At 47.3% G+C, this 16,174-nt stretch overlaps 1 protein-coding gene across 6 annotated transcripts in view; it reads left to right on the forward strand.

Moving 5' to 3' along the window:
• Window positions 1-16,174, forward strand: part of LOC140391621 (ETS-related transcription factor Elf-1-like) — a 247,651-nt gene that overhangs the window by 27,146 nt on the left and 204,331 nt on the right. The window contains exon 1 of one of the 6 annotated variants that reach the window (XM_072476288.1): window positions 9,375-9,463. The exons of the other annotated variants lie outside the window; for them this stretch is intronic. The gene's annotated coding sequence lies outside the window, so the exon portion shown is untranslated. Of the gene's footprint in view, window positions 1-9,374; window positions 9,464-16,174 lie in introns of those variants that run through there. 6 annotated transcript variants of the gene reach the window in all.

Below are 16,174 nucleotides of genomic sequence, written 5' to 3' on the forward strand. Positions count from 1 at the left end.
AAAGCACGAGCACGACATCTAGTGGACAGTAGGTCTGGGGACAAAGACACGGACAAGACCTGTTACAAGATCACAAACAGGGAATCCCCACGTGCAGAGTATCAAGACAAAACTGTACATAGAAAGTTTAAATAAAATAGCGTTGTACCATATACAACCGTGTTGGCACATCTGTGTGTCAGAACGCCCAACACCACAAGTTGCTTTATAAACGCAGTTTGTTACATTTTGTAAATATGATAACCTTGTTTTACAACTTCATCTTGATAGGTGCGCCCGTTGTGAATTGGTTGCTCAGGTCTTGAAACTGAAGTTGCAAAATCTTAACTGAATCATAGACATTATTACAACTGTTATGTATGTTTTAGTAAATCAAATACAGGACAGCCCCTCCTTGTAAACACTAAGCTAAAACGTCCACCTGTGCTGCTGTTCTTCTGTCACTTTCACTTGGGCAGATTGGAGAAGTGCATGGTAAATTTTAAAATGTGAAGAAAAAACATTAGTTTAATTGATTCAATTTTTACATTGTCAGAAACCAGGAATAACAAGAACAACTTAAATTTAGATAGAACTTAAAGGTAATAAAATGTCCGAAATCACTTCACCGGCTCATTATAAAACACGGTATGACACAATATATTAGGTCGGATAATCAAAAACTTTGTCAAAGAGATAGGTATCATAGAGTGCCTTAAAAGATGAAAGTGAGGTAGAGAAATGGAGAGAGTATCCCAGAGGAAGCAGCCTAGGTAACTGAAGAGCAATGGTGGAGTGATTAAAATAATGGATATAACAAGAGGCCTGAATTAGAGTAGCATAGATACGTAGAAGGGTTGTGGGACAGAGGAGATTACAGATCAAGGGGAAGGGTGAGGCCATGAAGGGATTTGAACAACAAGATGCTGTTTGATTGGGAGATAATGGAGATCAGCAAGTACAGACAGGATAAGAAAACAGGTCTTACTGCAAGGTAAAATGCTGGCAGCAAAGTTTGGGATGACCTCCAAGTTTATGCAGACAGGAATGTGGGAGATAAGCTAGGAGGCTTTGTTATTCTTTCAGAGGACGTGGGCGTCACTGGCAAGGCCATCATTTTTTGCCCAACCCTGGAGAAGGTGGTGGTTAGCCGCCGCCTTGAATCATTGCAATCCACCTGGTGCAGGTATGCCCACAGTGCTGTTCAGACAGGAGCTCTAGGATTTTGTTGAATGCATCTGATGCACTTGTCCTTCTAGGTAGTAGAGATTGCAATTTTGGAAGGTGCTGTTGAAGGAGCCTTGATAAGTTGCTGCTGCAGTGCAGCTTGACTATGGTACATAATGGACGGGATGTTCTGGCTGTTCCACTGGTGGGATCCACCCCATGCAACAGCAAAGGATGCGTTCAATGGAGGTCTCCGTTGGCAACGGTAGGACTACAAAATCACACTGGCGAGCCACCCTCTGCCACTGCAGAACACGCCGCACAGGGGGATGAAAATCCCACCCAATGTGTGTCTCTGGTGGGGGAAATGAATGTTTAAGTTGTGAGGAAGCCATATTACCACCCTCAGTCCTTCCCTAAGTCGTGTTGAACATGGAGGAATACTGGCTTAGCATAGCTGAGGAAGGGCAGTATGTCATGATCAGCAGGAGGTTTCCTTGCCCATGTTTGACCTGATGGCATGAGACTTCATGGGGTCCAGAGTCAATGTCGAGGACTCCTCGGACAACCTCTTCCTGACTGTACACCACTTGTCTTCGCCTCTGCTGGGTCTGTCCTACTGGTGGGATAGGACATATCCAGGGATGGTGAATGTGGTGTAAGGTATGATTTGGGAGTATGACAACATCAGGATGTCCTCTTCAACTGCTTTCCGCCGGTTACTTTTGATCCAGCAGAAGAGAGATGCTGTTCATCTGCTCTCCGAAGCATTGGAACCTTTGAGGGAACGAGAGTAGTGATTTATAACACACTACCACCCAGAACCCTGTTAGATCGGGTTTTATTTGAAAATGACCAGTGGAGAACTATACTTGGAGAAGTTTTTATCGGCTTTTGTTGGCAAAAATCAGCTCTGCTTGTCAGCCTGTTCCAAGAACCACCAGCTGTACGGTGGAAATTGTGTGAAATATTTTCAAATTGATGAGTATTACAGCATATAAACTCTGGGTGTTTTTATTCAAATTGATATAGAATCTTTATGCGTTTAAAGTTATAGTGGACTTCCAGTTGCGGCGATCTGGAGCTAAGCCGCGCGTTTCGGCAGCTCCCGCGACAACGGACTTTCGGGCTTTCCAGAGGAGCCCCAACGGAGCTTTCTTCGGATTAATCCTGTGTGGGAAGGTGCAGTGAAGGCCCCCCCTACAATATATGGCAGGGATCTGCGGTGGAATGACGAGGAAAGAGGCCCTGGAGCAGAGACCAAAACGAGGGGAAGAAGGCAAAATGGCGGAGTGTGAGCAGCGTGGAGGCCAGACCAACAGGAGTTCCTCAAGAGCTGTATGGAGGAGCTGAAAAAGGAGGTGCTGGCGCCGATGCTGTTGGCGATCGAGGGGCTGAAGGAGACCCAGGCGGTGGAGCTTTGTGCGGTGAATGATAAAGTGAACACCAACGAGGACGAGATCCTGGGCCTGGCGGTAAAAATGGAGGCGCACGAGGCGGTGCACAGGAGGTGGGCCGAGAGAATTGAGGTCCTGGAGAACAGGTCGAGGAGGAAGAACCTTCGGATTCTGGGCCTTCCCAAAGGAGTGGAGGGAGCTAATGCCGGGGCGTACGTGAGTACGATGCTCCATTCGCTGATGGGTGCGGAGGCCTCTCCGACCCCCCTGGAGCTGGAAGGGGCTCACCTATTCCTGGCGAGGAGATCTAAGGCAGATGAGTCGCCAAGGGCGATAGTGGCAAGGTTCCATCGCTTCGCGGACAAAGAAAGTGTGCTGAGATGGGCCAAGAAGGTGCGGAGCAGCAGATGGGAGAACGCGGTGATCCGAGTATACCAGGATTGGAGCGTGGAGGTGGCAAAGAGGAGAGCTGGCTTCAACCGGGCCAAGGCGGTGCTGCATAGAAAAAGAGTCAACTTCAGCATGCTGCAGCCTGCGCGACTGTGGGTCATTTATCAGGACGGACACCATTATTTTGAAACGCCAGAAGTGGCTTGGACCTTTATACAGACGGAAAAACTGGACTCGAACTGAGGGGATGTGGTTGTATGTGGGGTTGTAAATATGGGTAAAGAATATTTTGTGGATGGGATGATGGATGGGGATGTGGGTAGAGTTCTGGTTAAAATTCCTAAAATTTCCTTTTTTCTTTTCTGTAGACAAAATTATGATGATGGGGAATGTGGGCGTCGGTGCTGGAGGCAGGTGAGACTCGGGGATGAGGGAACTGGGATGATGGCCGCAACAGGAGCTGCGCCACGGGGCGGGGCTGGTTCAGGAAAGCGCGGGCTTTTTCCCGTGTCAAAAAGGGGGGGGATGGAGGAAGGTAAGGAGGAGGAGAGACTCTCACATGGGGAGATCAACGGGAAGGCGGGGGAAGCCGGGGTCAGCAGAAGTCAGCTGACTCACGGAAGTAATATGGGGGGAGCAAAAGTGCTAGATGTGGATCTAGCGGGGAGAAAGGAGGTGATTCTAGGGTTGCTGCTGCACTGTCCGAGGGGGAACTGAAAATGGAAGAGGTGGTCGGGGCGGGGATTCCCCGCCTGGGGGACTGGAGGGTGCGGGAGGCGTGGGCACGGGACAGGCCTGAGATAGGAGATGGCTAGTCGGCGGGGGGGTGGTTAACCCCCCAATCCGGCTGATCACGTGGAATGTGAGAGGCCTAAATGGGCTGGTTAAGAGGGCCCGAAGGTTCGCGCACCTAAAGGGACTGAAGGCAGACGTGGCCATGCTTCAGGAGACACATCTGAAGGTGGCAGATCAGGTCAGGTTAAGGAAGGGATGGGTGGGACAGGTGTTCCATTCGGGGTTGGATGCGAAGAATAGAGGGGTGGCAATACTGGTGGGAAAGCGGGTGTCGTTTGAGGCCAAGAACATAGTAGCGGACAAGGGAGGCCGATACGTGATGGTGAGTGGTAGGTTGCAGGGGACTGAGGTGGTACTGGTGAATGTATATGCCCCAATCTGGGACGATGCTGGATTCATGAAACGGATGTTGGGGCGTATCCCGGACCTGGAGGTAGGGAGTTTGATAATGGGTGGGGATTTTAACACGGTGCTGGACCCAGCATTAGATCGTTCCAGATCTAGGACTGGGAGGAGGCCGGCTGCGGCCAAGGTGCTTAGGGGGTTTATGGATCAGGTGGGGCGAGTAGATCCATGGAGATTTGCCAGGCCTTTGGCCAGAGAATTTTCTTTTTTCTCCCACGTACATAAGGCCTACTCCCGGATAGATTGTTTTTGTTTTGGGCAGGGCATTGATCCCGAAAGTGGAGGGAACGGAGTATTCGGCGATAGCCGTTTCAGACCATGCCCCGCACTGGGTGGAGCTGGGGGAGGAGAGGGACCAACGCCATTGTGGAGGTTGGATGTGGGACTGCTGGCAGACGAGGAAGTGTGCGGGAGGGTGCGGGGGTGTATTGAAAGGTGCCTGGAGGCCAACGACAACGGGGAGGTGCAGGTGGGAGCAGTATGGGAAGTGCTGAAGGCCGTGGTCAGGGGAGAGTTAATCTCCATCAGGGCTCACAGGATGAAGAGAGAGGGCAGGGAAAGGGAGAGGTTAGTGGGGGAGATTTTAAGGGTGGACAGGAGATAAGCAGAGGCCCCTGAACAGGGACTATTCAGGGAGAGGCGAAGTATCCAGACGGAGTTCAACCTGTTGACCACAGGGAAGGCAGAGGCACAGTGGAGGAAGGCACAGGGGGCGATATATGAATATGGGGAGAAGGCGAGTCGGATGCTGGCACACCAGCTCCGTGCGAGGATGGCAGCGAGGGAAATAGGTGGAGTCAAAGATGGCAGGGGAACTACGGTGCGGAGTGCAGGGAAAGTGAATGAGGCTTTTAAGGCCTTTTACAAGGAACTGTATAGGTCCCAGCCCCAAGGGGGAAAAGAGAGGATGCGGCGATTCTTGGATCAGTTGAGGTTCCCAAGGGTGGAAGTGCAGGAGGTGGCTGGTTTGGGGGCGCCAATTGGGGTGGAGGAGCTGGTTACAGGACTGGGGAGCATGCAGGCAGGGAAGGCCCCGGGGCCGGATGGGTTCCCGGTGGAGTTCTACAGGAAGTATGTAGACCTGTTAGCCCCGTTGCTGGTAAGGACCTTCAATGAATCAAGGGAGGGGGGAACCCTGCCCCCGACAATGTCGGAGGCGATGATCTCTTTGATCTTGAAGCGGGATAAGGACCCACTGCAATGTGGGTCATAAAGACCGATCTCGCTCCTTAATGTAGATGGTAAGTTGCTGGCAAAAATGTTGGCCATGAGGATTGAGGACTGTGTCCCTGGGGTGATTCACGAGGACCAGACGGGATTTGTAAAGGGTAGGCAGTTAAATACTAATGTGCGAAGGCTCCTAAATGTGATAATGATGCCATCGGTGGAGGGAGAAGCGGAGATAGTGACAGCCATGGACGCGGAGAAGGCCTTCGATCGGGTAGAGTGGGAGTATCTCTGGGAAGTGTTGAGGAGGTTTGGGTTCAGGGGAGGGTTTATCAGTTGGGTTAAGCTCCTGTATAAAGCCCCGGTGGCGAGTGTGGTCACGAACCGGCGGAGGTCGGAGTATTTCCGGCTGTATCGAGGGACGAGGCAGGGGTGCCCCCTGTCCCCTCTGCTGTTCGCATTAGCAATTGAACCTTTGGCCATGGCGTTAAGGGAGTCGGGGAAATGGAAGGGGGTGGTTCGAGGGGAAGAGGAACATCGAGTGTCGCTGTACGCAGACGACCTGTTGCTGTACGTGGCGGATCCAGTGGAGGGGATGGTTGAGGTAATGCAGATCCTACGGGAGTTTGGAGACTTTTAGGGCTATGAGCTCAATGTGGGAAAGAGTGAGCTCTTTGTGATCCATCCGGGGGACCAGGGAAGAGGGATAGACGACCTACCGTTGAGGAGGGCGGAAAGGAGCTTTCGATACTTGGGGATTCAGGTAGCTAGGAGCTGGGGGGCACTGCACAAACTTAATTTGACGCGGTTGGTGGAACAGATGGAGGTGGATTTTAAAAGGTGGGACATGTTGCCACTCTCGCTGGCGGGTAGGGTACAGTCGGTTAAAATGGTGGTCCTGCCGAGATTTCTTTTTATATTCCAATGCCTCCCAATTGTGATCACTAAGGCCTTTTTTAAGAGGGTAAGCAGGAGCATTACGGGATTTGTGTGGGCGAGCAAGACCCCGCGGGTAAGGAGGGGGTTCTTGGAGCGTAGCAGAGATAGAGGAGGGTTGGCATTGCCGAATCTGGGTGGTTATTATTGGGCAGCCAACGTGGCAATGATCCGTAAGTGGGTGATGGAGGGAGAGGGGGAGGCGTGGAAGAGGTTGGAGATGGCGTCCTGCAAAGGAACGAGCCTGGGGGCGCTGGTGACGGCACTGCTGCCGCTCTCGCAGACAAGGTATACCACGAGCCCCATGGTGGCGGCAACGCTAAAGATCTGGGGGCAGTGGAGACGGCACAGGGGTGTGACGGGAGACTCGGTGTGGTCCCCGATCACAGACAACCATCGGTTTGTCCCAGGAAGGATAGACGGGGGATTTCAGTGCTGGCATCGGGTAGGGATTAGAAGAATGGGGGACCTGTTCATTGACGGGACGTTTGCGAGCTTAGGGGCGCTGGAGGAGAAGTTTGGGCTACCCCCCGGGAAACGCTTTCAGGTACATGCAAGTGAGGGCGTTTGTGAGGCGGCATGGGTCGGGGAGGGCAAGGTGTCGACGATATCCCAGGAGATGAAAGAAGAGGGGGAGGCTTTGGTAGAGGAGCTGAAGGGTAAATGGGAGTTGGGGGAGGAGATTGAGGAAGGGCTATGGGCTGATGCCCTCAGTAGGGTTAATTCCTCTTCCTCTTGTGCCAGGCTTAGCCTGATACAATTCAAGGTGGTTCATAGAGCGCATATGACGGGGGCGAGGCTGAGTAGGTTCTTTGGGGTGGAGGACAGATGTGGGAGGTGCTCAGGAAGTCCGGCGAACCATGTCCATATGTTTTGGTCGTGCCCGGCACTGGAGGGGTTCTGGAGGGGAGTTGCGGGAACAGTATCTAAGGTGGTGAAAGTCCGGGTCATGCCAAGCTGGGGGCTAACACTATTTGAAGTAGTGGACGAGCCGCGAGTGCAGGAGGTGAAAGAGGCCGGCATTCTGGCCTTTGCGTCCCTAGTAGCCCGGCGAAGGATCTTGCTAATGTGGAAGGAGGTGAAGCCCCCCAGCGTGGAGGCCTGGATAAATGATATGGCTGGGTTTATCAAGTTGGAAAGGATAAAGTTTGCCTTGAGAGGGTCTGCGCAGGGGTTCTACAGGCGGTGGCAACCGTTCCTAGACCATCTCGCGGAGCGTTAGATGAAGGTCGGACAGCAGCAGCAGCAACCCAGGGGGGGTGGGGGGGGACATCGGTCGTGGGAGGGGGGGGGAGGGGGTTCCTTTGGGGGGCATGTGAGTAACAAAGCACATGAACGATCTGGAAACTGACATGTACGGGAAGAATCCAATGTACAAAGTTCTGTATTTTATTGACTTGCCATGTTCATGTCTTGCCACGCGAGTTCTTTTTCTTTTCTTTGTTACGGGGGGGGGGGGGTTGTTTGTAAGGTGGAAAATATTGTTATTGAAAAATTCTTAATGAAAATATATTTTTTAAAAAATAATCAAGTTATCGTGGTATGATTTTCTCGCAGTCAGCACCCTAATCCTGTAACTCGCAGTGAGAGGATTCTCAGTAGCAATTTAACCAGCGTAGTATTTTTGTGTTTTTTCTAAAATGCAAAATATCAAGACAGCAACTGACCTGGCAGAGTGGGATAGGCCCAGTCCACTTATGATTCCCATTTAAACCCCGTTCAATTTACCCTCTATCAGATGAAGTCTAAAATGGGCATCCAATTTGAACTGTTCCCACTAAGTGGTTTTGATTAGTTAGTTTCTGTTGAGTATTCTATGAATATTCTAATCCAGATCACATATTTTCTGGGGCAGCAGCTAGCTCTCTCGTAGCATCCTCACCCAGTACCACCACTCTGTGAAAATATAAATTTTTGCCGCTTGCTGTATTTCCCATAATTGTAGGGTAGATTTGTATTTGCTGGATAGAAAGGAACTATAGTGGTAATCTGTCACTCCATGCCTCCTAGCCTATTGGGTGCCTGTTGTATCCATGCTCTAGTTTTAGCTTGTATCAAGCAGTACATACAACAGGCAATTCGTGTGATTCCAACGTTTAGTACTTCCTTTGATGTTGAATTTCAACTCCACAAACTATTGGTGTAATTAACTGGAAATTGATCCGCCAACATCAGCACCCTGCCGGCACTGGTCACACTTCCATTGACAGCAATGAATTCCCTGTCGGGCCGATTCTGACAGCAGCCCTAGCTAAGTGCTTGGGCGAATTGGCATGGGTGGCTAAATGTGTCTGTTATGGAGTCGGAGAGAACTTTTACTCCACCGAGCTCTCCTCTTGTTGACAGCCTCAGGAGCTGTTGACAAATCACCAGAAGGACTGGCTCAAGAGCTGACTAATGTTCGAATGCAACTTTTAAATTAACCCCTCATTGCTGTATTGAGGGGACTGATCTCCTAAATCGGTCCACAACATGTAAATGAAGAACCCCATGGGTTTCGCAGTGAGATGAGTGCCTACAAGATAACAGGTAATCCCATGCTAAATTTCTATGCTTTGTGCCTGTTTTATGCCCAATTTCTAATACCAATTTTCTTTTGTCATAGAATTTACAGTGCAGTAAGAGGCCATTCGGCCCCTTGAGTCTGCACTGTCCCTTGTAAAGAGCACCCGACTTAAGCCCACACCTCCACCCATTAACCAGCAACCCACCTAACCTTTTGGATACTAAGGCAATTTAGCATGGCCAACCCACCTAACCTACACATTTGGACTGTGGGAGGATACCGGAGCACCCGGAGGAAACCCACACCGAAACAGGGAGAAAGTGCAAACTCCACACAGACAGTCACCCGAGACCAGAATTGGACCCGGGACCTTGGATCTGTGAGGCAGCAGTGCTAACCACCGTGCGTCCTTTTAAATTAATGTCTACATTAAAATTGCAGATATTGATTTTAAATGGGTGAATAACTTTGCTAAAATACCAGACAAAGCCAAGTCATATTAATATGCTGAGTGTGTGTTTGCTGTTTCCAGTTTTTGACCTTAAAATGTACCGCATTCTGGTATATTCATAACATGTTAAATTTGCGCATATTTATTTGAGCATCACTATTTTGGCAGAGGCCTGCTGTTGGATATATCCTTACTACTAGGCGGTGCTTCATAGATCCCATGAACTGCACATCTCTCCACCGATACACGCAGCATCACCAATGTATTGAGGTAAATTAACTTCCCTCAGAACTTTGCAATTCCCATCTGTTGACAATTATCCCTATCACTGTGATCCAGTGTCATTTGCCATTTGTGCTTTTGGACCCAGGATTTGATCTACTTTGGATCCCACAAGGGAATCAGCGACCTATTCGATGTTCATAGTTTGTTTAAAATATTGAAGACATTTAAAAGGATACATAGAAGTTATTTCCCTTGGTGGGAGAATGAGGGGACATAATCTTATAATCTAAACAAAATCAAGAAGCCTTTATTTCCACAAAGGGTAGTTGAAATCTGGAACTCTACCCCAAAATGCTGTGGATTTTTGAACAATTAAAATTTTCAAGACTGTGATAGGTAGATTTTTATTGGATAAAGGTGTAAAAAGATGTGGAATAAAGACCGATAAATTGAGTGGAGGTGCTGATCTGACATCTAATTAAATGGTGGAATAAACTCGAGAGACTGAATGCCCTATTTTTATTAATGCTCTTGTTTGAGTTGAGCGAGTAGTGTTCTATTTATTCTTCTTCATTTCTGAATTGTATAAATTTTATGACACTCTGAGCCATGATACTTCATAGTGGACAGCATGGTGGTTAACACAATTACTTCACCGCGCCAGGGTCCCAGGTTCAAATCCCGGCTTGGGTCACTGCCTGTGCGGAGTCCGCACGTTCTCCCCGTGTCTGCGTGGGTTTCCTCCGGGTGCTCCGGTTTCCTCCCACAGTCCAAAGATGTGCGGGTTACGTGGATTGGCTATGCTATAGTGAGTTTAAGTGGGGTTACTGGGTTACGGGGATCATATCATAGAATTTACAGTGCAGAAGGAGGCCATTTGGCCCATCGAGTCTGCACCGGCTCTTGGAAAGAGCACCCCACCCAAGGTCAACACCTCCACCCTATCCCCATTACCCAGTAACCCCACCCAACACGAAGGGCAATTTTGGACACTAAGGGCAATTTATCATCGCCAATTCACCTAACCTGCACATCTTTGGACTGTGGGAGGAAACCGGAGCACCTGGAGGAAACCCACGCACACACGGGGAGGATGTGCAGACAGTGACCCAAGCCGGAATCGAACCGGGGACCCTGGAGCTGTGAAGCAATTGTGCGATCCACAATGCTACCGTGCTGCCCTTAGAGTGGGGGTGTGGTCTTGGATAGGGTATTCTTTCCAAGGGCTGGTGCAGACATGATGGGCCAAATGGCCTCCTTCAGCACTGTAAATTCTATGAATCTATGAATCATTTGCTGCAATCTGAAACCAGGACCTTATGGTCTGAGATAGATTTGCTCATTTAAGGATAACATCAGGATCACCTGTCAGTGGTTGAATGAGTTAATTTATGCTGTACCAATTATTCTTTTATAAATGGGGGAATTTTTGTCCGTTTGTATTAATAATGCATTTATGAGGGGAATTATTTTCTCATCAACTATTGAATTCTCATGAAGGAGGATTAAATATAATGGGCGGGATTTTTCTGTGCAACCCGCTGTGTGTTTTGTGGCAGCTGAGGTGGCCAGCTATTGGTAGAATCATCTGGTTCCGCCGTTAGCAATGGTGTTTCCTATTGAATGCACCCCTCACGGCTGGGAAACCTGCAGCAGGGGTGCACCATCAGAGAGACCAGACGATCCTACTGGCTTGAATGCCCGATAGTTCCGGCCAATATATATTGATAATGAAGGTGGCGCATCAATGCAGATTGTACATTGTTCACAAAATTCCAATAAAGAATGATTGAACAGAAAGAATAACTCACATTCATATAGTGCCTTTAACAATCTCAGGATATCCTAAATGAGATGCAGTCACTTTTGTAATGTAGAAAATGTCAGCCAATTTATGCACGGCAAGGTCCACCAAACAGTATTGAGTTAATGACCAGATAATCTATATTTTAGTGATGTTGGTTGAGGGACAAATACTAGCCAGGACACGAGAGAATTTGCACTCTGTATTTTGAAACAGTGCCATTTTTTTTTATGCCCCTCTGAGAAAGTAGATGGGGCCTCAATCTAATATCTAATCAGCAAGATGGCACCTCTGACAGTGTAGCACACCCTTAGTACTGCTTGATTTTTATGCCTCCCTCTGTTTCGGAACAGAGGTCGGTGGGCCTCTGTGTGGAATATTTCAGGGCGGAGCTATGGATACAGGTAGCGAGCCATTGCGGAGCAGCACATTTTGACTTTTTCCATTATTTCCATGGAGTTTGGCTTGTGGCTGGTAGACAGAGGATTCATAACATCTCCGAGCTGATTTGGTTTTAATGTCTATTTCCCCTGCAAATTAATATTTTCTTTGACAGTCCAGTTGAGCCTTTGAAACACTGCAATAGATGAGCATCTATTCTACTATGTCAAATGTTTTTAATTCAGCTTCGGAGACTTTGACCGAAATGTGCAATGTGATCCCATGATGAATGCTTGTCTGAGCTCCAAACACCTTTAATGGATTCAGCTCAGTCGCAGTTATTGATACGACTATCGAGGTGACCATAAACTTAGTTTTGATAATTTAATGAGCACTTAATAGGATGAGACTTTTTCAAGTGCAGTTTGAATAGATGTGTTTGACACTATTATGAGCCTTTTTGATGAGATCTTTGAGTGGGTTTTTAAAAAAAAATTTGACAGTTTCATGAGCATCTCAAAGACCTTCCACTGATATTATAGGGCTCAGAGGTTTTGTCCATTGTGGATACATAGAAAGTGGCATGGAGGTTATTGAGGGCATATAGGAGCATGCAGGTGTGCGGGGAAATGGGGGATTTGAGGAAGGGTAAGAAGTGGGTAGCGGAGGTGGGGCAAAGGGTGGGAGATGAGGGTGCCTAACACTCATGTACAAAACTAGTGGAAGGAGGCAAGCATTACAACATGGAAACCTTGGCTTTGTCTGCCTTCATTCCCACCTCATACCTGCTTCCATATGTGATGGACCTGACTTCATCCCATCTCTGCCACCCTGCCATGAAAATGGCATGGGCAGTCACTGTTGGGCAAGAGACAAGATTGCAAAATCAGGAAATACCTGATTCGTGATTCCTGCCTTGAGGATGAAAAGGCTGAGTTTATGTGGAAGTATAAAACCTATTAATGAGGAAAAATGTAGTTTTAGCCCATGATTCATATCTTAGCTTCTAAATCTGGGTATATACATTGCCTATTTGATTCCATGCAGACACGAATTGACTGTATTCTTGCCTCCAAAAATACAAAGTTCCCCACTGCACCCGAGTATACTCTCTCTCTGACATTCCTGATAAATAGTAAGGATAGATTTTACCTGCACTGTGCAAGGGAAATGAAATATGAAGCCTTATACTTGCCATGGGAGTGTCCCTTTAAGAAATGTTTTTGTCTTATCACATGGCTTCAATGATGTCATTGTGTGGGTGGAGCTGGGCTGTGGATCTGGGTTTTACTTTCACTTTGAGTTTGGACTAGTTTTGAACTGCATCGGTTGAAAGAAGTGTCTCTCTATCTTCATTTTAAAGACTGTTTCCAGACGACTTGATAACTTAAAATATCTAATTGCTTTCTGGAAGGAATTCAAACCTGCTGTTTGAAAACGAGAACAGAGTATCACTAACGAGTCTTATACCAGTAAGAATGCCGTGTGCTGGGTCACACCTTTGAAAAGGCATTTCTGGTTTTACTTGGATTTTGTTATTGAATTGGAACAGTTAAGGGGGAATTCATTAAGGGTTATACATGGGTTACTGCAGCTGTGTCGGGTCTTTGTGTTTGTAATTGATAAACATTCTTGCTGTGTGTGTTTATACAAATGTTAACTAAATTCTTAGAATAAAGCTTGTTTTTTTGATGAAAAGCGCCTCTGAACTCTGTTGAATAACACCTGAAAGGCAGGCTCTTGTGCTCATTGTACCCAGAATCAATAAATAGTTATACATCAGGTGAACTCCACGATATACTTTTGAAGTTTTCTAAACCCTGGCCCATAACATACTTCAAGTTGACTTGCCTGCTTTCACTTGTTCAGTATGGTACTGAACTGGGGGCCGGTTTAGTTCAGTTGGCTGGGCGGTTGGTTTGTGATGCAGAGTGAGGCCTACAGTGCAGGTTCAATTCCCGTACCAGCTGAGGCCAATGATGAAGGCCCCACCTTCTCCACCTTACCCCTCACCTAAGGTGGGGCTATCGTCGGGTTAAATCACCACCAATCTGCTCTCCCCCCTCAAAGGGGAAAGCAGCCTATGGTCATCTGGGGTGATGGCGACTTTATACTCCAGTAACTTCGTGCTATTAAGACTATAAGGCATAGGAGCAGAATTAGGCCACTCGGCCCATCGAGTCTGCTCCGCCATTCAATCATGGCTGATATTTTTCTCATCCTCATAACCCCTGATCCTCTTATTAATCAAGAACCTATCTATCTCTGTCTTAAAGACACAGTGATTTGGCCTCCGCAATCTTCTGCGGCAAAGAGTTCCACAGATTCACCACCCTCTGGCTGAAGAAATTCCTCCTCCATCTCTGTTTTAAAGGATCGTACCTTCAGTCTGCGATTGTGTCCTCTGATTCTAGTTGTTTTTCCTACGAGTGGAACCAGCCTTTCCACGTCCACTCTATCCAGGCTTCACAGTATCCTGTAAGTTTCAATAAGATCCCCCCCTCATCCTTCTAAACTCCAATGAATACAGACCCAAAGTCCTCAACCATTCCTCATATGACAAGCTCTTCATTCCAGGGATCATTCTTGTGAACCTCCTCTGGACCCTTTCCAAGGCCAGCACATCCTTCCTTAGATACGGGGCCCAAAATTGCTCGCAATACTCCCAATGGGGTCTGACCGGAGCCATATACCGCTTTATACATCCCGGCTCTTGTATTCTAGCCCTCTCGACACGAATGCTAACATTGCATTTGCCTTCCTAACTGCCAACTGAAACCTGCACGTTAACCTTAAGAGAATCATGAACAAGGACTCCCAAGTCCCTTTGTGCTTCTGATTTCCTAAGTATTTCCCCATTTAGAAAATAGTCTATGCCTCCATTCCTTCTTCCAAAGTGCATAACCTCACACTTTTCCACCTTGAATTTCATCTGCCACTTCATTGCCAACTCTCCTAGCCTCTCCAAATCCTTCTGCAGCCCCCTTGCTTCCTCAATACTACCAGTCCCCCAACAAATCTTTGTATCATCTGCAAACTTAGCAACAGTGCCTTCAGTTCCTGCTTCCAGATCATCATTAGTGTATATTGTGAAAAATTGTGGTCCCAGAACAGACTCCTGAGGCACACCACTAGTCACCGGCTGCCATCCTGAAAAAGACCCCATAATTCCCACTCTCTGCATTCTGCCAGTGCCAATCCTCTATCCATGCCAGGATCTTACCCTTAACACCATGGCTCTTAACTTATTTAACCTTCTCCTATGCGGCATTTTGTCAAAGGCCTTCTGGAAATCTAAATAAATCACATCCACTGGTTCTCCTTTGTCCAGCTCCCTTTTTACCTCCTCAAAGAACTCTAACAGATTTGTCAGACATAACCTCTCTTTGACAAAGCCGTGCTGACTCAGTCCTATTTTATCAAGCACTTCCAAGTACTCTGTGATCTCATCTTTAATAGTGGACTCTCAAATCTTACCAATGAACAAAGTCAGGCTAACCGGCCTATAATTTCCCATCTTCTGCCCCCCCCCCACCCCCCCCTTCTGAAAACAACGGTTCAAAATTAGCCACTTTCCAGTCCTCTGGGACCCTTCCTGTCTCCAGTGATTCCTAAAAGATCCCCACCAATGCCTCCACAATCCCCTCAGCTGTCTCTTTTAGAACCCTGGGGTGTAGTCCATCCGGTCCAGGTGATTCATGCACCTCCAGACCTTCCTGCTATTGCTGTTGGACATATTTGCTGAAACTTAAATTTCCTGGCCAGCAAATTTGGAGTTTTATTATGGGGGAACTGGTGTGTTTCTCCTTCTTCCTTACAAACTTAAATTCTTGCTGGAAAAGAAAAGCATTGTTGCACACCACTTTGTTTGGCTATACTACATTGCTGTTTTATAACTGAGCAGATTTGCAAGTTCTTTTAGCTCCCATGCTTTGACATGGTGCATAAACGCAATGAAAGAGATGCTTATCTACAGAAACCATATTTCTGTGGAGCAGTCATTGAAGTCCTCCCCTTAACTCATTTTATATAACTCATTAATCATTCAAATATGTTCAATGAGTGAACAGGAACAACCTCAGTGACTTATTAACCATCCTTTTTGTTTCCAGTTACCTTGGTTACTTCTCAAGGGAATTCAGAAGGAGAATAATGTTGTGCAGGTTTTGGGAGACTCGCTTAAAATTCAGACTGACTTTCACAATAAATGTATTTACACGCTGGTCATAACTCCAGCTGCTGAAAGGGGCACACGTGTAACTATAAACAAATGATCATTTGGAAATGACACCAGAGGGAGGTAAATGTATATAAATTCCTAGGTGATTTTGCAGATCAGCGCAAAGATAATTCGGCGAGATTTCCTGATGCACCACTTTGTTTACCTGAAAGTCTACAGTGCGCAAAAATGTCAATTTGTATTTTGTGGCGAATACAGAATCTGTGAAAGCTGCTCGCTCATATGCTGTTAGTGGTCTAACTGACAGGAAGTAAGCTCAGATAGGGAATGTAAGTGACAAACGTGCCCTCTCATAACATATACACTTTGGAAATACAGCTTGCTATATTTA

The sequence above is a fragment of the Scyliorhinus torazame genome, chromosome 15 (genome assembly GCF_047496885.1).
Source record: "Scyliorhinus torazame isolate Kashiwa2021f chromosome 15, sScyTor2.1, whole genome shotgun sequence".
NCBI lineage: Eukaryota > Metazoa > Chordata > Chondrichthyes > Carcharhiniformes > Scyliorhinidae > Scyliorhinus > Scyliorhinus torazame.